The 22130-nt window shown below is 43.1% G+C and overlaps 1 protein-coding gene across 2 annotated transcripts in view; it reads right to left on the bottom strand.

Annotated features, from left to right (window-relative positions):
* The window catches only part of SMAD1 (SMAD family member 1), a 74755-nt gene extending 53554 nt beyond the window's left edge, over positions 1 to 21201 (bottom strand). For both annotated transcript variants that reach the window (XM_084627217.1, XM_084627218.1), the window contains exon 1: positions 21007 to 21201. The gene's annotated coding sequence lies outside the window, so the exon portion shown is untranslated. The remainder of the gene's footprint in view (positions 1 to 21006) is intronic.
* Positions 21202 to 22130: the final 929 nt, after the last annotated feature.

Genomic DNA, 22130 nt, shown 5'->3' with positions numbered 1-22130 from the left:
CAAAATGAGCTCAGCGGCCTCCATGCTTGCCTTGGTATGGCGTCCGCACAGAAAAAAGGCGCGGAACGATTGTCTGCCGTTGCTCTGACGGAGGGAGGGGCGACTGACGACACGGCTTACAGGGTTGGCTTCAGGGAGCTAAAATCAACAAAGGGTGTGCCTGTACATCAAGGAGTATTTCAGGCAGGACTGCACGGAGGGTTCCAATAAGAAATGGTGCACCAAAGTTATCGTTGTTATTGGAACAAGGAGGTTAGCCTGGCCTCTGATACATGGCTAGATTAACCTCGCTGCGCCTTCTCTGTGACGGACTGCAGTGTGATCTAGACAGGGGAGGAGGAAAATGAGTACAAAACAAATCTGGTCTATTTCTTGTTCTGACCCACTCCATCTATCCTTTACATCTTTGGCTGGCAGCAGACAAAAAAGGCGCGAAATGATTGTCTGCCCTTGCTTTCACGGGGGGAGGGAGGGTGGGAACGGGGGCCTGACGATATGTACCCAGAACCACCCGCGACAATGTTTTAGCCCCATCAGGCATTGGGATATCAACCCAGAATTCCAATGGGCAGCGGAGACTGCGGGAACTGTGGGATAGCTACCCACAGTGCAACGCTCCGTAAGTCGACGCTTGCCTCGGTACTGTGGAAGCGCTCCGCCGAGTTAATGCACTTAGAGCATTTTCTGTGGGGACACACACACTCGAATATATAAAACCGATTTCAAAAAAACCGACTTCTATAAATTCGACCTAATTTCGTAGTGTAGACATATCCTGGAGAACTGATTATCTGCTCTCAGGGTAACTGCAGAACTTCAGTGAGCTCCACTAACATGTAATTAGTTACTGACATTTTCTAAATTAGCTAGGAATAGTCACATGCCAAATCAGGTCCTCTCTCCTTTGCAGATAGACCACATAAAGCTAAGGACAAGAACTGAACTGCATGAGTTTTTGGTAATTGGTCATGCCAATATCTTTTCTGCGCCACCACCACCACACATGCTGACAACTTGTGCTTAAAAAATAAATAAATGAACAAAACAAAAACACTTTTATAGTAACAGGTGGTGTTCAATAGGATGTACTCTGTGCGCGTCCCACTGTAGGTGTACATACACCCCGCATGCGCAAGATCACAGACTTGTGGCCAGCAGTCTCTGTTGAGGCCATGCAATGCCCCCTCATTCTCCTCTATCATACAAGGGCATAAAGGACGGGGCAGTTGCAACAATCTCTCAGGGTAGTTAAGAACTGCAAAATAAACAAGTGTGGCGATAGTCTGGTCCTATCTACACAAGAAAGCAACCTCCTGAAGCACGTGTAGTAGTTTCTTCTTCTGGTGGTGGTTTCAGCAAGAGAACAGGAAGCTTGATCGACAGTTTAGATAAAAACTGAGAACACTTTAAGAAAGAACTTCAGGTGAGGTCTCAGCACTACCTTGTTCCTGTGGAGAGTTGTAATTGAGATTTAGCCATAAGCATTTGAAGCTCGCTCACTCACTCACTCGGCTGAAGTCAGAGCCCACCAATAAAACCAAGCTTCAGAGTGAGGTCGTGTGTGGAACATTCTGAGAAGGACCACACTGAAGTCCCAGGTTCTCTGACTGGCGATGTAAAAGTTCCTTGATAAACTTTAATACCATGGAGTGAGACACAACCAAACAACTATACAGACCAGTGGCAAGGTGAAATTGCCGTGAGGTAGCCCAAATAGAGCTGAGTGGAAGCGCAGCCTGTTTCAAGCATAAGAGGTAGTCATGGGTCTTAGGTACTAAGTTCTGAGCAGGGTCCAGACCATGCTTGGCCACCTGTATGGAGAATCTCTTCCATGACTACGTCCATCTGATAAATATTTCCCTATTCTGAACAACAATTTTCTGGACCTGGAGGGAGCAGACAGTACCTGTGGTACTCAGACAACCAACAGCTGTACTGTCAGATGCAGTGACCCCGGGTCTGGATACAGTATCAGGCAGTGGTGCTGTGAGATCAGGTCCAGATGGCCCAGAAGCTGGCTTGGTGACTGAATGGATATTTTAAGAGATCTGTCAGCCAAAATTGTCTTGGCCAGTAGAGAGGCAATCAGAATGACTATGACCTTATCTCTGCTGATGTTGGAGATCACCCTGGGAATTAGGTGAACAGGTAGAAAGGCGTGGAGCAAACCTCCATCCCACTGTAGGAATGGGCTTATTCCACCTATGGAACAAAATTTCTAATATATGACATCGTACTTGCTGGCAAACAAGTCTATCAGGAAAATCCTCAAAGACAGAATATCAGCTCCACTATCAATCTGTGCAAGGACCATTCATGTTTGGTCACAGATTAACTGCTCAGGACATCCACTAGGTTGTTGTTGACTCTCAGGAGGTGAAGGGCCATTGGTATCACCTTGTTCTGGTGACATCAAGTCCGAAACTAGATGGCCTCCCAGACCACAGGGGTGAGAAGAAGGTGCCCTTTTTTTGTATGCAGTGCATATCTGTGTTGTCCATGAAGATCTGCACTACCAAATTCCAGAAGACATGCTGGAGCTCCACACAGGCCAGCCTGATAGCTCTGTGCTCCAGGACAGTCATCTGTCTCCAGAAAAGTCTACGGATCAGGTCCTTTGAATTTGTAGATGGTCCAATGAGCTCCCCAGCCTGCCCCAACACCTCTGTGATCAGGATCTTTGTCAGGGAGGCGACTGAAAAGGATACTTCTCTTAGTATGTTTGTTGGGTCCACCCGCCAAGCCAGCTCTGCAATGACATGCTGGGAGCACTGAAACCATCCTGTCTAATATCTTGCTGGGGAACAGACTGACCTGGAGGGGCCACAGATGAAGTCCAGTAAGCCGTGGTGTCATGTACGTGCATGCTGACATGTGGCTAACATTGCGAGACAAGTCCATGCTGTTGTAGTCTGTTTTAATGTCAGCTGAAGATTGAATGGCTGTAATGTCTGGAACCTGTCCTCCTAAGGCAGATATGCATTTTCAGATCTGGAGTTCATCATGGCTCCTATGAGGGAGTAAGAGATGATTTTCGTTATTCACTAGTAGGCCCAACTGAGCGAACAGACATATAGTGCATTCCAAACTCGCTGTAGTGTCCTGCTGTGATCTCCCTCTGAGCAGCTGGTCATTCGGATAGGGGTAAAAGTGGGCCTTCTCAGGTGGGCCACTATCACCAGTAGGCATTTTGTGAAGATTCTTGGTGCTGTGGAGAGCTTGAATGACAGTATCTTGTACAGGTAATGAGTTTGGTTCCCCCACAATCTCAGAGTGGTCCTAGCATCCTTTAAGGAGTGGAGCAATCATCAGTTCTTTTATTAAAGATCTCCACCTCCCTCAAATGGGAGGTCTTGTATGGTGTCCTGGATCTTTTCTAATATTCCTGATGCTAAAAGCCAGGAGACCCGCCTCATGGGTATAGCCAGTGCCATCAGTCTGACCACCACATCAGCAGCATCGATGGCTGCCTGTAAGGCTGTTCTGGCAAACATCTGGCTTTCTCTAATGATCTCCTTTAAACTCCTCCCCAGCATCCTGCGGCACTTGCTCCAAGAAGAGAGGGATCTCTGGCAAGCTCTAGGGTAACTCAAAGGATAGCGAGGAAGTATCCCTGCTTGATGCTGGGAGGAAGGTATAGTGTGGTGGTGGTGGGGAGGAGGAGTATTCTTTAAACACTGGGGCTGAGGGGCAATTTCTCTGCTTCAGAGCCCAGTGCTGTTAAGGTGCCAATGATGCCCCCATACGGGATCTTGAGGACTCTTGGGGGGGGTGGACCTTGGTCCCATAATTATCACCACAGTAAATATTTCATCGGTGCCACCCTCCAAGCACAGATTTAGGCATCCTGTCCTTGGAAGAGTGATTTATTTTCTCCTTTCTCTGGGCAGTGCCTCTCTATGCTGGGAGCTGTGTCTGGCTCCACTTGGCCCTTCTTTTCAGCCTTACCTTTGTGTTGAGGCACCAGTGCAAGGTCCAACAGTAACCGTGCTGTTGACTGAGGAGCCAGTAAAGAGGCCAAGGCCAGTGCTGAGTTATTGGCACTGATGTCAGAATAGTAACAGTTTTGGGGTTGAGATAGCAGCAGTTGGTAGAGAACCACTGGCATAGGCTATGCCCATTGACATGGGATATGAGTCCATAGCCGGTAAGAAAGGGCTTCAATCTTTGAAAGCTGAGAGTCCAACATGGCAGTTGGCTCAAAACACGTCACCCAGTTGTACTGGAGGGAATGGGGAAAATCCTCCTGTTTTTTGGGTGGTTTTTGTTTGTTTTGTTCTTTGTTTTTTGTCAGACATTTCCAAACAATACAGTTAATCAGAGATAAGGGTGAATAAGTATTTCTTCAAACTATGCATACAAGAGGAGTCTGAAGTAAAAGAAGGGTAGCAGGTCAAACAGTCACCAGGTTCCATCTTGCTGCCATGGGCAGTAAGGGGGAAACTGCCATAGGGTCGAGGCTGCTCTACCCTTTATCCCCTTGTACAGGAGCATGAGGCGGCACAGGTCACATTCATGGTGCTGACAGTAACATCTAGTAAAAAAAAACAATCTTTGGGCACCTAAATACTCGAAGAGCCACCTAAGCTTTCATTTACACAAAACAAATAACTCCCTCACCCAACAGTTCAGTCCTCATATGCACAAAGATGGCTTTAGATAATAAATCAAAGGTTTGGTCTACATTAGATAACTAGTTTGTTCCCCCTCAATCACTTGAAATAAATGCACTTCACATTCATACAAAGTGCTTCTTCCTGCAATAATCGGGGCTCTAAGCAGTGATGAGCTGCCAAAATCTTAACAACCGGTTCCCTCCTCACCCCACAAGGGGGTCGTGGCCCACCCCCAGCCCGCCTCATCCAACCCCCTCCCCTGTTCCCTGACTGCTCCTGGAACCGGGCAGGAGGGTCTCATGGGCCCCTATGTTACCCCGCCCCAAGAGAGGTGGGGAGTCCCGGTGGTGCTTTCCTGGGGCTCCTGGGAAGCATCTGGCAGGTCCCTTTGGCTTCTAGGGGTGGGATAGCGTAGCGGCCACTCCCCCCACTGATCACATCAAAAGCGGAGCCTTAGGCGCAGACTCCGTGCGGGCTCGGGGACTGGAACACCCACGGGAAAAGTTTGGTGGTTGCAGAGCACCCACTGGCAGCTCCCCGCCCCATGCCCGGCCCCAGCTCACCTCCACTCTGCCTCCGCCTCCACCTCCTCCCCACTCTGCTTCTCTGCCCCCCACCCCCAGCTTCCCACAAATCATTTGTTTGTGAGGGAAGCCTGGGAGGGCTGAGAAGCTGGTGGTGGTGGCTTCACACTCAGGCCCAGGGAGGCAGAGGTGAGCTGGGGCAGGGAGCGGTTCCCCTGCGCGCCTTCCGCCCTCCCCCCCACCCACCTGCTGTGGTGTAGGTGGCCCTCCTCGTGCCCCCCCCCCCCGCCCCAGCTCGCCTCCGCCTCCTGGGCCTGAGCGCAAAGCCGCTGCCTGCTTCTCAGCCCTCCCCGGCTTCCCACGCGAACACCTGATTCGCAGGAAGCTGGGGGGGCCGGGGGAGGGCGGGCATGGAGAAGCAGAGCGGGGCAGAGCGTAACTCAGGGCAAAGGTGAGCTGGGGCCAGGGCAGGGAGCTGCCGATGGGTGCTCTGCACCCTCCAAATTTTCCCCGTTGGTGCTCCAACCCCAGAGCACCCACAGAGTCAGTGCCTAAGGCACCACTTTTGGCTGGTTCTAAAGGGGCGTCTAAATTTAACAATCAGTTCCAGTGAACTGGCTCCAGCTCACCACTGGCTCTAAGGGATGTTCCAAACAGGCCTTGATTTTTAGGGATAAACATAGGTCTCTTCACCTTTTCCTCCAACCCCCAAACTCGTGTTCACAGCTGTTCAGCCACCTGTGGTTTGGTGACTGCAAGCCCCATTCTGACGGTTCACTTGGGGTTGATCAAATTGTGACCTGTAGTTACTAAGCCGGGGTAGTCTATTTTTTTTGTCAATGTCCAAGATCTCTTGATCAAGGTATAGTCAAGGTCCAGACTCCAGAGAAAAACAATAAAACAACAACAAAAATAATAAATAAGTAAATAAAAAGATTTTGGGGTCCATTCAAAAACAAGTGGCAGTCTGGATTTGGCCCCCAGTCTGCCTATTGACTACCTCTGTACTAAGTCAACTGTGGTTTGCCAGCTGGTGAGAGCACTAGCATGATGATAAAGGTCAATTCTAGGAGATCTCAGTCCAAGATGGCTCCACTGTCTCTTGCCCCATTACTGACTCCCAGCCTCAGGAAGGTGCCCACTCTCCCTGCTACAGCTCTGTTCTATTAAAGAGGGCAAGCACTAATTGAACTACATCCTGCCACCCAAAAAAAGGCAGAGACCCCAGTATTCCCACCTGACAGTTAGCCAGGAGATTGAGAAGGGGGAATGCTGGTGGAGAACATTATGAGGGGCTTAGGTGCTCCTCCCTTCACCTTCCCCCACTACTCTGCTCTCAGTCCACATGCCACAGGTCATCTGCCAGATGAGGACACAAATCGGTAGCATTTCTGGTTGGGAGAATGGGAAGAAGTGGAAGTAGGTGAATGGTCAGGAAGGGACTCTCAGCCAGTAAGCTATGGGAAATACACTGGCAGATTTGTCTGAGGCTTTAGGACAGTTACATCAAGGCTAGGTTCTAGGTGCGCTACAAATGTTAATGATGGTGTGTCCAACTATGTCACGTACCCAATTACATCTGACAGGGCTTTATGCAGTTCTATATACACAGCAGGATATATAAGCCAGGGACATACTTATGAACCATCTGTTAACAATAAGAACGGATTGGAAGGAAAAAAAACTGAAAATTTTCAAAAGTCAATACTTTTTCCATTGGAAATAAAGGACATATTTTCCAGTCAGCTCAACTGACTGTTACATGGAAAATAGCTGTGTGTGGATTCAGCCATATTATTACCTTCTTACAAAGAATTCAATATGAAAAAAAGTGGTTCAGCCATTTTACAGCTACTTGTGAACAAAAGCAGTTAATTCAACTGTTTTTCTCAAAACTATCTTGAACAAGTTATTCCCCTCAAACAAACAAGTCAATAGGTCTGAAACCGAACTGATAGGGGACTAGAGAAGTTCTGTGATGCTTCTAAGACTGTCTAGTCCAACAATTCAATTTATCAGGACAGTAACTGTACTGGTTACCCTAAAACTACATCCAAACAAAACACACATAGCCAGTTTAAAATACAAGTAGACGTTTTTCCTAATCACTGACACAATTACCTTTTGCAACACTTAAATGGCAAGCACTTGTAGAATGACTATTACAATAAGACAGCACTGCAATACAATTGTGTATTTATATACAAAAATGTTTCAGCCATCAAAATACATGGTCCACATCCATATTTTAATAATAATTATAGGTGAACATGATTTCTCTGAAATGATACAGGGTTTGCCACTACTAGTCCCTCTGACATATAAAGATGGCTTCACTGTGTATACAGAAAAATGGGGGGGTTTTCACACCTTTCTGGGGGGTTTTTTGTTTGTTTTGTGTTTTTATTTATTTTAATATCTAATCTCAGGTTCTCCCTTCTCTCTCTCTTAGCTAGAAACTCTGGCATATTCGGGACTGTAACAAAGATCTCCCTTCCAGCAAATAGAGGTATAAAAAGTATTCTTTTTAAACCGGCGGTTCATTCAAATGCCCCAATCAGGATCAGGATCCTGTGTTAGGAGAGGTGCAAATACACGGGATGACACTACACCTGGCCTAAAGAGTTTACAATTGCAAATTATTAGACAAAAATTTCAAGGAAGCAGAAAATATATTTAAATAAATTTGAGGCCATTTTCACATATAACAAGTGGCATAAAAGTGTTACTTTAAAGGTGGCCTAAAAAGCAAGAGTGATTGCTTCCTAAATTTCCTTATGAGAAAAATCTAAAAGGCCTTGAAAAAGGCAGGAGGTGATTTATCAATTCCCTGGACTCTGCAGTACTTGATAGTCATTAGCTTACAGTGGTATATCATCATCAAACGTCTTATTCCTCCCTCTTTCCTTCATTAGCAGATGTTTGTAGTAAAGCCAGCCTTTGTTTCTAAGAGGACTCTGAAATGGATTCTTAAAAGTTCTGCCAGCAACTTTAAAATTAATTTGCCCTTTCTTTTAAGTAGCAAGAGAAAAGCTTTTCTACCAATCACAAGTCATCAAATAAATGTAACAGTATTATTTTGAAAAGAGTAAATATGTTCTACTTTAGTCTAGGTCCACACATGGAAGCTTCTTGTAGCAAAACCGCACTTTTACCAGTACAGTTATATCAGTTCCATTTAGGCTATGTCTACACTGCGCTTTCATCACTATAAGTTTTGTTGCTCAAGGGTTTGAAAAAACCACCCACCACCCCCGAACAACAAAAGTTGACACAAAAAGCACCGGTGTGGACAGCGCTTTGTGGGCGGGAGACACTCTCCCAGTGACGAAGCTACCGCCTCTCATTCAGGGTGGTCTTATTTTGTCGCCGGGAGAGCACAGCTGCACCATTGTAAGGTGCGTAGTATAGATATAGCCCTATACCTTGTCATATCTCGGATCGACGTAGCTATGCCAGCAGAAGTCTGCAGTATTGACCTGGCCTCAGTAGATGTTTTAAGGAGCTGCAGTACTCCTGACTGAAATATTCATCTCTGACTAGATAATTCCCGTAGCTGTCTTGGGTCAGTAACTTAAGTGATATCCAAATATGACAGAGTGATAGCAGCAGCACCCTGATCACCCTGATGGTGCTGCAGCATGAAGTAGGCTGCAGGCTCAGCTATGAACAATTAAATACTTTCTACTGCAGGAATGAGAGCACCTGGGTGGTAATTACTGGGCTCATGATGAAATCAGGAGGATATAGGTAGAAGGAAGAGGCAGCAAGGGGGAGCTTTCTACAGCGTTAAATCTGTCCGCAGAAATGATATTCTTAACAAAAATATTACGGCTAGCCACAGAACTTGTGCAATTGGCTATAGCTACTGTAATAGTAGGGATGCTGCTGCATATAGATAGCAGGCAACAAATTGGCGGACAAAGGCAAAAAGTAACATTAATCATGAACAAGTTGACCTAGTAATCCCCTTAGCAAACTAGAATTTAAACATCTAATCAAAAATGAGCTAAGGAAGGAATGGCAAAAACTGTGGGCAAATTAAACAAAAAGGGATAAATTCCGAGAAGTATGTCCTACATTTGACAATGTTGACATCATCAAAGGCCCTGAGAGGAAGAACAAAGTGGTTCTATTTAGAATTATATCAGGGCATTGTAGTAATTTATTTCTAATTAACATGCACAAAAATAAATTATGTATGACATGTAAAGGTCCAGGAAACAATAGATCCTTTTGGACTGTAAAGACCACACCAATGATAGGAGGTGTTTATATAAAAAAATAAGAAGCCTTAAAGTAACAACATTTTCCTTGCAACATTTATGAAAAATACAAGGAAAATGGGGCTCAATAGTAAAAGCTTTTCTGCAATTCTTTAAGAACACCAGGAAAGGCATGAGAACTAAGTCATGAAAAAGATATAAAACTACAGTGCATTCGGGGATCGAGAACGAAGTCTGCTACTCCATAAAACAAAAGTAGCAGCTCAGACAGGAAGCTTAGGGCTTGTCTACATTACCAGCCGGATCACAGGCAGTGATCAATCCAGCGGGGGTCAATTTATCGTGATAAATCGACTGCTACGCACTCTCCCGTCGACTCCGGAACTCCACCGAAGCGAGAGGCACAGGTGGAGTACACGGGGGAGCGTCAGCTGTCAACTTACCGCAGTGAAGACACCACAGTAAATAGATCTAAGTACGATTGATTGATTCCCCTCCCCGTGTAGGCCAGGCCTCAGAAAGTGAGCTGTACTGAAGAGGGAGGCTGCATGGAAAAAAGCTCTTCCTCCAAGATGCTTGTGTTATGTTTGGTTTCAGAGTAGCAGCCGTGTTAGTCTGTATTCGCAAAACGAAAAGGAGTACTTGTGGCACCTTAGAGACTAACAAATTTATTTGAATATAAGCTTTCGTGAGCTACAGCTCACTTCATGGGATGCATGTTTAGCAAACAGTTTAGCAAACACTTCAGCCCTCCTAAGCTACTATTGTTTTTTGCTCTGGGTTACTAAAGGTTAAACTTTTGTTTTTGTAAGTAATCTCTCACCTATCTGTCCAGAAAGCATGCTTCAAGGCTTGAAACTAATATCGGTTTTAAATGTTTCAAAAGAGACTTCTCTAGATTAAGTCTAATGCTAGAAGTTACACAAACTATAACTTACATGTTTCAGGTAATACAGACAAAAGACTTTTCCTCTGCCTCCTGCATCCCATATGGAAGCACTGAACACACCAACACCAACAGGAATAATAAAGGGCCTATTAAGGATGCTATACTGCAAAACCAGCAATGGGCAAAATTCAAAACAAGAAGCTGTAATCACGGAGACAGTAATCTACATATAACTAGGATTTCCTGAGGTATTCAATAAAGTCAAAATTTACATCTTTTAGAAAAAAGTACAGTTCTTCATTGTATTCACCAAGTCTTCATTCTACGTAGTTCTACTAAACAGGTCACTGATATAGTAATATCCTCTATGAACCAACGTAGGTCCCATCCTCACTAGCACAAAGCTAATGGAGTTAGATGTCTAGAGATCAGAGAAGGAGACCGCAAATCAGGAAACCCTCATCCAATGTAAATCGACATCAACTTCAATGGCATTCATCTATGCAAGCTGAAGAGCTGGTTATACAACTCTGATTTTAAAGTTGATTTAGCTAAACTGTTGGTCTTGAATCCAGTGAGAAAGTTTCTCCAGCATAGACAATGCCTAGGGCCTGTCTTTCCATCTAGGACAACAGAAGCACAATACAGAAAACCAAAGAAATACAAGGACTTCAGGCTCATTGTATATCAAAAACAGTAAGACCCAAAGACCTTAGAAGAATATGGTGTTTTCACAAGTGAGACAAACCCCATAGTTCACAGAGATTTTGTACTGTTAATCATTTAAGAATTCAAACTGCTTTACAAGAACAGGTTCTCTCTGTTTCCTAGTTTTGATCAAGTCAAAAAATATCATTAAAATGGCCCTTCACCTTACTCGGCTTCTTGCCAAAAATGAGGAGGAGCACAAAAAATAACCAAAACTTCTTAAGGCTGTAAAAGTTGAATGGGCTTGCTCATCCCATCTCTCCACTCCTTATGTTCTTGACGTTTCTCTGAGATGTCCGTGCTTAAGGGAACAAAGCTGTCATTTGCCATCATTTTCCCTCCTTGCATCATATACATCCCTGTGAGGAAACCCTCATTTTCTAACTGTCCTACCGCTTTGGTGAGTGACTGAAGGACAGATAAGAAGAGAGAGACTATTACACTGTACCTGTAATTGTACTATCTTAGAAAGAGAAAGTATTAAAAAAAATCTACCAGCTCTCCACACAAGACTACATTCCCATTCAAAAAAAAAAAAAAAAGCTACAGAAGTGACAAACAATGTATACAAACTTTGCAACAAAAAATGAAGTCTTTAGTCTCAAAAGAGAAAAAAAAAACACTGTTTATGCATTTGTCTTATCTGCTTTGGTGTACAACTCCACACACCCCATAATAGTAGGAATGGGACCAGAATCTTCCTTAATTTAAGATAATGGTCTAGCAGAAGACTAGCTAACACCTTTCTTGTCTCTCACAAAACTGCTCAGCATCTTTAAAAGCACAATTGAGCAAAGAATAAGCAAAAAAATTGTTTTGCAAGCCATTTTTCTTTGTAAAGAAACATGAATGCAAATGTGTTTTGTGATTCTCTGGTATGCGGGGGACAGTGGCGGATTAAAGGTTTTGCCGCCCCTAGGCCCTGAAATAATTGCATCCTCCCACCCCAACTCACCTCTGCTCCGCCTCCTCCCCTGAGCACGCCGCCAGGTCCTGCTTCTCCCCACTCCCTGCCAGTGCTTGTGTGCGAAACAGCTTCGTGACAGATGGGGGAAGAAGGGGTAACGCGGCATGCTCAGGAGAGGAGGCGGGGCCAGGGCAGGGATTTGGGGAAGGGGTGGAGTTGGGGCGGGGCCGGGAGCCATGAACCAGCACCAGGGGAAGCAGCCTCTGGCTGCTATTATAAATTTGTCGGCCTAGGCATTAATATGCCGCTGGCTGGGGATGGCCAGTGGAAAGGGGAGTGAGAAAAAGCCTTTAACTCTTCACTATCTTTGTGTGTCATACCTAGAGAGACTGATAGGAACTCAGTCTTGCCCCCAAGTTTAGAGAAAATTACTAAAAAAAAAAAAGAACAGCAAGAGATTTAACAGTTTCAGCCAGTCCTAGATTCACTTCTTGCTCACCTATGCTTTGGAAACAAATATGAGAGCCTCCTTTCCACTGTATCTAGGAAATAAGCAAGTTGTAACCTGTATATTTTTTTATCCATTAATCAAAGCTGCTTTACATGAGAGTCTTTAGCCATGGGTGCATGCAAGGTAGGAAGCTTTCAATTTTAACTACTTTCCACCTCAAGCCACATTGAAACCTAATTACATAAAGAGTGCAATGTATTGGTAGAATAAAGATAAATATGCAGTTCATTAACACATGAATGTGAACAAACAGCAAATGTTTCTCCTCCTCCCCCAAACACGTTTACATGTGGAAACCACAACAGGATTCTTCAGACATTTCACATCTAAGCGAACTTTTCTGCTTTAAAAAAAAAAAAATGGCTAGGTACTACAGTTAGTTTACTTTGATTCATTTATCTAGAATGACTCTCTACCTAAATAATTTCATTGAGTCACCTTTCTATTTGACCCAATTAATTGCAGCAGGTTTAACATTGAACACTGCAGATTTTAAGCAGACAATTCATGTACATGCACACTAAGATGGCATATTTAAGAAGGACAAGAAACTCAAAGATTTACTATAACCTAACGTAGTGAATTTAAAATAAGCCTCTACTGTAGAATATGCTACATATGCAATGTACTGCAAATACTGCTTATTTAATGTCTTATATAAAATGTTTAAAATATTCATATTATACAAGTTTGAAATGACATTAGTATTTGATTCTTCAATGTGCCTAATTTTGTGTCCATAAATAAGACTATAATCACATAACGGTAGCTAGTACCAGCTCTATTTGTCCCTCCCCAATTTATCTATATTTTTTCCTATAATTAAAATGGCCACAGTAGTCCTAACAATACACTGTGGCCTCATCCACACACAGAAATTGCATTGCTTTAATGAGTTAAAAAAACCCAATTCAGCTAAATCAGTGCAAAGCCCATATATTAGTGTAAGCTAACCTGATATAACCCAGTTGAAAAGTATGCCTATGCAGGGCTTGCACTGGTTTAACTAAATAAGTTTCTAAACAGATTTTAGTTAAATTGGTTCAATTTATAGGATTCGACAATGCATTACAAAAGTTGGCTATAAATTCTGAAACTCAATTTATACTTTTATCTGTTAAAAAAATAAAACACATCAAATACTGCATTTGGACTTTCCTTATCACAAACGTTTTGTACCCAGAGGTAAGGTCTGTCAGCTTGAAGCTGTTCACAATCACTCCCCTATTCAACCACATTATTGAGTGAGGAGCGGGAAAACAAATGAGGCACTATCAAATTATCAAGATAAATGTTTTTAAACGCATACCCATTTCTAAATTATGCAATACTATTCTGATCACTTTGGTGTAACATTTTTAATAATTTCAATGACAAAACTTGCAAGTTAAATAAATATTTTAATTTATACTTTAGACTGTGTTAGACAGTTCTAATTAAGACTGTCTGCATTAACATATTTAGATAATCACATCTGTTGCCATGTACGAAAAAAGTCCCTCTTCTAAGCATAAAAATATGAAATAATGCTTTAGAAATTACTGGTGAACCACATTAATGATTTACTCATATGCCAAGTCAGCAGTAACACTTGCCTTTGGATAATACTGCTCTGAACAGTACCTAAATATAATTTTATAAAGGCATGTTTAAAAATAATTTTCTTTTCTCCTTGTATGCCAGACAAGGCCATGTCTACATGAGGAAATGGACCAGAACAGCTCCAGTATAATTTAGGGGTTCTGGAATAACTCCCCATGGGGACACTCGATTCCTGAATAAAAGCAATTTTATTCTGTAATAGTAACTTCACTTCCAAGATGGAGAAGTTATTCCACAATAAAGTCACTTTTATTTCAGAATAGAGCATCCACATGGCGGACAGGGATCATTCTGGAATAGCTAAATAAGAATAGGTTTCAGAGTAGCAGCCGTGTTAGTCTGTATTCGCAAAAAGAAAAGGAGTACTCGTGGCACCTTAGAGACTAACAAATTTGTGCCACAAGTACTCCTTTAAATAAGAATAGCTATTCTAGAATAAATGCCAGTCAATTTTCCCATAAATCTACAAAAGAAATTTAACTGAACAAATAAACACTTTCCTACCACTGATCTAGAATCTTAATTATCTTGCAACTGTTTACCATGTTAGTTATTTCATGCACAATATTGCTACACTAGGCAGCCCGGGAGTCATATCACCACAATGTTAAACTGTCATTTCAATGGAAGACAAGTACAGAGGTGGTGCACCAGTGGCCACATTGTTAATATTAAAAGATCCCAGGCACAAAAGGCATGGCTGTGCAACTAAGTATGTAGTTCAATGCTCTGTACTATGAGCAAAGGCTAAAGGAAGTGGTAATGTTTAGTTTGGAAAAGAGGAGATGGGGGGGGATGATATCCATCTTGAAAGGCTGCCATTAAAAAAAAATGGAGAAAAGTCGTTCTCTTTTGCCACAAAGGACAGGACAAGAGGCAATGGGTTCAAACTACAGCATAGCAGATTTAGATTAAATCTCAGAAGAAACTTCCTAACTGTAAGAACAGTAGGACAATGGAGCAGACTGCCTAGGGAGATTGTGGAAGCTTCTTCACTGGAGGTTTTCAAAAGGAGACTGGATCTGTCTTGGATGGTTTAGACAAAACAAATCCTACATCTTGGCAGGGGGTTAGACTAGACCAGTGGTTCTCAACTGGGGCACTCCAAGCAGGTTTTACGGGGTCCGCCAAGCAGGACCAGCTTTAGACTCGCTGGAACCCAGGGCAGAAAGCCACAGCCCCACTGCAGGGGGCTGAAGCCCAGGGCCTTGAGCTGCAACACCTGAGGTGGAAACAGAAGCCTGAGCAACTTCGGTTTGCGGTGCCCCGTGGCGTGGAGCCCCTGGCAATTGTCCTGCTTGCTACCCCTTAATGCAAGCCATGGCTTTTATATGCAGAAAACCAGTTATGGTGGCACAGCTGGGCTGTGACGTTTTTAGAGCATGTCTGGGAGACCTCAGAAAGAAAAAGGTCGAGAACCCTGGGACTAGACGACCATTGCAGTCCCTTCTAATCCTTTGTTCCCCCCAAAGACTAGTTATGAGAACCACACTTCATCATCTGCCTTCGATCCAATTCAACTACGCGGCACATTTTAGAGCAAACAGAAATGTGCAAAAACCTGAAGTCTACACTGCATCTGGGAGTGCATCTCCCAGCCCAGCTCCACAGACTTGTGCTAGTAAGGCTCACACTAGCAAATTAAAAATTGCAGCTGGGGCTGGAGCGCAGGTTCTCAAGCCTGGAGTTGGGACCACTGCCTGAGCGACTACATCAAAGCAACATCTGTCTACACAGCTATTGTTAGCGTGCTAGCACAAGCCCCAGTACCACATGTCTGTGGATCCAGTCTGTGAGGCTCATTCCCAGATGCTGTGTAGACGTACCCTTAAAGTCTGTTAATCTGGGCTCTTTTGCATTCCTTGGAATTGGACTGTTTATTTTATGAAGCGTTTGGCTTTTCTTCCCTAAAAGACAGCTTCCTTTATGCAAATGAACATTTGTTCTCCATTGAGATTGTAAAAAGAATAAGGTGCCACAAGTACTCCTTGAGACTCACTTCATCGGAGCTGTAGCTCACGAAAGCTCATGCTCAAACAAATGGGTTAGTCTCTAAGGTGCCACAAGTCCTCCTTTTTCTTTTTGCGAATACAGACTAACACGGCTCTTACTCTGAAACCTGTCACTGAGATTGTATCTCTCTGTAGTCAGCCATTACCAGTAAAATTCTCAAAAAGAAAAGGAATACTTGTGGCACCTTAGAGACTAAACCAGTAAAATTCTGTCCCTCTTCCCCCTCCATGGGAGTATTATCTTTAAAACCAGAGGCCTGTTCTACACACTGTTCTTGTGCTGATACAACTATTTCAGTTTGGGATGTAATTTTTTTTACCAAGGTATTTATAACAATACAACCCTTTATGTAGGTAAGTTATATCAATACAAAGGGGCCTTATACCCATGTAGCTTATGCCCCTTCCCATATACTGTCATAACTGTGTCCACACCAGGGAGGTTACACTGCTTTAACTAGAGTGGTTGCAACTTGTGTGTAGATGAGCTCTAAGACACGGACATCTTAACAAATCAACAAAGTTTTTGTTTTAAAATGTACTTTTGTTTGGCTTTAAAAAAAAAAAAGCCCAACACATTTAGAAACTCAAGAACAGGAATCAGAAAATCTTTATAAAGAACTGGGTGGTTCCAATTATTTCAGATATCCTTACACACACACACACACACACACACACAGAAAGTAAAAGGGCTATCTGAATATTAATATTAAGAATAGTTCTTCAGGAACTGGAATGGAAAAAGACAGTATAACTGGGCAAGTTAGTCATAAAAAAATAAACCACAAATAAAAAGAACATTAGAAGAGTCACTTCATTAACCACAAGGCAGTCTTTGTGACCTCATGTCCATTTTCACAGGTTTTACAGTTCTCCTTTCAATAAGGTTATTTCATTAGTCTGTTTCACCACAGCACAAGAGAGCTCCTTATCCACATTTTACAAATATTTCTCTGAAAAATGGGCTTCAATGCTTTACTTCCAGCTCAGAAAGTAGCTTACCTAAAAGGGCATCTTGTTTTGATCGGACTGAACCTGTAGTCTAGTCTCTTCAATCTTCCCGTAATATTCTATTGATTTTCTAGTGCTTTCTGTAGCCTCTCACGAATCCATTTTAATCTGTAGTTATCACAGATAAATATAGATAGATGCAAAAATACCTAGTTTCTCCCAATTAGAGATCATATATGATTCAATGATGTTCACACAAGTCAAACCAGACAGCATTTAAGTCTACCACCACGAAAATACCAAACCAAAGGACACAGATAAGAGCCACAAGCAGGATTTGCCATGTGTGCATTGTGAAGCTTTTACTATCAGTACAAATAGCAAGAAGATTTAAGATGCTTAACATACAAAACAGTTAGTTTATGCCATTAGAAACTAGTATGCCACAGATAAAACAGATTTTTTTCCTGTAAATAGTTTAAAAATCACAGTTGCCTTAACTAAGGAAAGTAGTGAGCTATTGACAAGCAGGATTTAAAATCAATTAGTTTTAAAATAGGTTTGGTCATATAATTCAACATATACCACTCAGTTCTACAGAAGCATTTCAACAGAGATACATTCAGAGTCACTGTAGAAAGAAAAGGAGTACTAGTGGCATCTTAGAGACTAACCAATTTATTTGAGCCTAAGCTTTCGTGAGCTACAACTCACTTCATTGGATGCATCCGATGAAGTGAACTGTAGCTCACGAAAGCTTAGGCTCAAATAAATTGGTTAGTCTCTAAGATGCCACTAGTACTCCTTTTCTTTCTGCGAATACAGACTAATATGGCTGCTACTCTGAAACCTACTTCTAGTAGGATAAAGATCACTAGTAGACTGGACAGAGTGTTAAACCATTTGCCCGCTTTCACCACTTCGCTGTTGGATTGAGTAGTCAGCTAGTAAAGCCTGATCATTTTTGAACCTCGGGAACTGTATAAAATTCAGCTTTTCCCCCACCCAATAAGAGAGATATGGTCATTCTCTATTTCAATTGTTAATGACTGGGAGAAGGAAGTTAATAGTCAGGGTACCTCTGCTCACATATTGCTCTTCATAATTTCAAATTCTCTTTATATAAAATGTTTTAAGTTATACACATGGTGCTCTCTGCATCCCCATTTTTGAAGCATAACAGGCCATGCCACACATGCTTGCTTTGGTGCCCCCATAATGTGGTTTAATTATGATGACTGAACTAATAGGCTCATATCACAGACTTTTACAGGTTGACCCCATGTCATTCTGATGTATCATTTTGCACCAGTTCAGTGCTGTAAATCAATTTAAGATCTCCAGCAGGCTGAAAAGGCTGGTAATGATGCTTTCTCTGCAGTCTCTGTGGACTCCACATTATACACAACTTACATTATTTATAAAGCTGAGGAGATGCCTCCATTAGCCTTATAAGACTACAGAAATGAAGGCTTTTGTATACACACAACTTGGACTGGGTAGTGCACACTATTGTATTTTAAATATGGTAACATTCAAACTTATTATTTCCTATTTTTTTTTAAAAAAAAAACAACAAACAAAAACAAACATGGCTTCAGTCTAACTTGCACCCATAAAGTGGTTCAGAATTTAAGGAGGGTCTGTAAAAATCACTCCAGTATACACAAAAAAGGCATAGCAATGTTATTAACCACTGTATCACTTTTCTTTACATTTCATCCCTTTAGGTACTAGTTTGAACTCAAAACTATATTTATCAACTTCCAAACACTTGAATTGGTAGACACTGCTTATACAGAAACTGAAGGATCTCAAGCTGTTTATCTAGTCTTTTTCCTACACTGTACTGGATCAAAGAGTACACAAAATGAAAAGTAGACAGGATAGCATAAGGAAAAAAGTGTATTTGATTACATACCAAGGGAATGGAAGGGTCAAAACTAAAGCAAGGACAAATCCCTACCTTTAGGGTAACCTGATCTTGCCTTGAACTGATCTTTTCTGGAGACCGTGTAAGGGTCCTGGATCACCCAACTCCAGCAAATTCTTTGTCAAGCTCCAAGTTACAGTGTGAAATGAATTACAAGAGGAGAGTCTGAACAACAGCACAGAATTATCAAATATATGGGTTAAGTGTTATTCATCTTAACATTAAAAAACCCTAAAGACAGCCACTGTAAAGGAGTCACAAAAATGAAGTATTTAATATTTAAACAAGGAGCAATGAGAATCTTCTACCAACTGCCCTGCACAGAACTCCTGTCCAGACTGATATATTTTACCTTGTGAGTTGCAACTGGAAGCAAGTCGCCAATAAATTTAATGTAGTACTTAGAGACAAGATTAAAATCAGTTTTAACACAGCAAGTTCCTTTACAGGATTCATTCACTGTTTGACACACTGAGGTGTGGGCACGTGACCACATGAAGACTAGCAGAATTTTAGGTGTCTGCTTATAAAGAAAAATAATCTCTGTGGGTTCTTAGCCTCAGTTTTGAGCTTCATGTTGTGTAATGTACAAAATCACAAACAAGCTAAGTCTTACAGGGAAGGAGAAGTCAGAAGAGGCAAGAGTTGACAGTTTTTATGTAAAAAGAAAACGAGTACTTGTGGCACCTTGGAGACTAACGAATTTATTTGAGCACAAGCTTTCATGAGCTACAGCTCACTTCACTTAGTCTCTAAGGTGCCACAAGTACTCATTTTCTTTTTGCAGATCCAGAGTAACATGGTTGCTGCTCTGAAACCGGTTTTTATGTATAGAGCGGTCTGAAACATAACCTTTTACCTAAAATGCTAATTTCTAGAAACACAATATCCTACTATGTCTGCCATAAACTAAGGATGGGCATATATTTGCTTCTATATGAAATGTACACCAATGAAAAAAAAAGAATTTGATGTTTCTGACAATCCAATATTCCACCCAAGAGAAGGGTTGTGTCCATTCTTAGATGCAATGAACATCAGTTCTTTTTCCCTAAATATATCTTCCAAAAACTAAACTACAAATAAGCATATGCTCTACAAGCAAACTGCAAAACCGGCCTGTACATCTTCTGTAATTTTATAAACTGCTAACAAAGGGATAAATATTTTGCTTCTTACTCCATCAAAGCTCCCACTGGCTTCATTAAAAATGATAGGGTCTGGCCCAGCTACTTTAGAAAGCATGATTGAACACTTGCGCATGGACATATCTTAATAAAATTTAAAGGTACATCTCAAGCTGGATAATCTCATTCTGTACAGCAGAAGTAAATTGAAAATCACATTGAGAGAAGGAAAATCACGTGCATCCAAACCTCCTAATAATCAGAAGATTTTAAGTGAACTTTCCTTGACCTCTAAACAAATCTTGTTGCAAAAAGCAAATCCATTCGGAGGGACAAAGATTTGGAGTAGCCAAGTCATTAGAGAAATGCTTTTCCCAAATAAAAACAAAAGGGCATTTGCCTTGTGCTAGCCAGAGCTTTACAGGAACCGTTGCAAGTTTCTCCCACTTGGCTGTGAACACAATGGGGCCAGGACAAGAGTCTGAGGCAGCAGAAGCCCCAGGAATAGGGTTTTCTCATGAGAAAGGGGGAAAGGGAGAAAGGAAGAGGGAAGGAGAGCGCTCTTGGCGGCTCTATTTTTAATTCCTCCAGCCCAACAAAGAAATCTGCCCAGAAACTTTAAACCAAAGAAGGCAGCAACGCTGAAAGCACAGAAGTCACAGGTTTCTCTCCGGGCACCCGCAGAGACGCCATCATGCTGGAGAAAAACCCTGTCCCCCTCCAAAAAAATAAAAAATAAAAAAAATCCGTCCCTCCCTACCCCAAACGGTGGTGAAAAGAAGAAGCCCGGACCCGAGCCCGAGGTTGGAAATAACCGGGGGAAGGGGGAGCAACAAGGCAAAGCGCAGCCACCATTCAAACCACTTCCCCGGCGGCAGCAAGCCCTGCCCGGCCCCGGCCAGCCAGCAAGCCCCAGCACGCGGGGGGTGGGGGCTTGGAGGGCCCCGGGCCAGGCACAGGAGGCGGCTGGGGAGAGGGCAAAGAAGCGCAAAGTTGTTACCGGCTGCTGGGCGGCGAAGCGGGCAGAGGAGGCACCGAACGCCGCGGCCGCTCGCTGGCTGCCTCCGTCCTCCCCTGGCTGCTGCTGTTGCGGCTCCAGCCGCCAGGCAGCCCCGCACTCGCTCTGCCTCTGCGCCTGGATTGATCTGGTCTCACTGGCGTCAGGCAGTCGGAGCCGCCCAGCCTCCACTTACCCCACTGCCAATATAACACACACACCAGGCCGGCGAGGGATCCTCTCCAAATTCCCACCCCGCCAGCAGCTGCAGCTGCCTTGGGGCCCCTCTACAAAGTACTGGGTCGTGCTCCCCTTGCATTGCCGGCTTGGTTTGGTTTGTTAGCGCCAGCCTCCAGCGTTCAAAAATCACGAAAGTGACTTAAAAAGCACGGTTTAAAAAAAAACCCAGGAATATATTTGGGCTACTTTTTATTTTCCATCTGGTTTCGCAGTCTATAGGGTACACTTGCCTCACGTTTTCAAATGTGTCCCTGCAAACATGAGGGCTAGTAAAAATGTATAGCTTTAATAAAATTAATTATTATTGCAGCTGATATTCTCACAACAATCTCGTGTTTCCAGGAGTTGTGGCCCTGATTCTGCAGTGTAGTCCATGCCTGGGCAGAGATTCACCACCACGGAGCTCGTGCTGGGCGCAGAACAAAGTTGGTGAGGAAGGAGACTGAGAGCTTGTCTATACAGTGAAATTGCCTGGCATAACTTAACCTGTATAATTATATTGCTACGGTAAAGCCAGTAAATTTCTCCATGGGCAGCACAGCATGGGGAGGAGGTGACCAGCCCTCTGTGAAGAAAGAAGTGGTTCAGGACTATTTAGAAAAGCTGGACGAGCACAAGTCCATGGGGCTGGATGCGCTGCATCCGAGAGTGCTAAAGGAGTTGGTGGATGTGATTGCAGAGCCATTGGCCATTATCTTTGAAAACTCATGGCGATCGGGGGAAGTCCCGGACAACTGGAAAAAGGCTAATGTAGTGCCCATCTTTAAAAAAGGGAAGGAGGAGGATCCTGGGAACTACAGGCCAGTCAGCCTCACCTCAGTCCCTGGAAAAATTATGGAGCGGGTCCTCAAGGAATCAATTCTGAAGCACTTAGAGGAGAGGAAAGT

This window comes from Lepidochelys olivacea (assembly GCF_965140295.1).
Source record: "Lepidochelys olivacea isolate rLepOli2 genome assembly, chromosome: 4".
Taxonomy (NCBI): domain Eukaryota; kingdom Metazoa; phylum Chordata; order Testudines; family Cheloniidae; genus Lepidochelys; species Lepidochelys olivacea.
The sequence above is the reverse complement of the archived record's forward strand: the minus strand, read 5'-3'. Positions and strand labels throughout refer to the sequence as shown.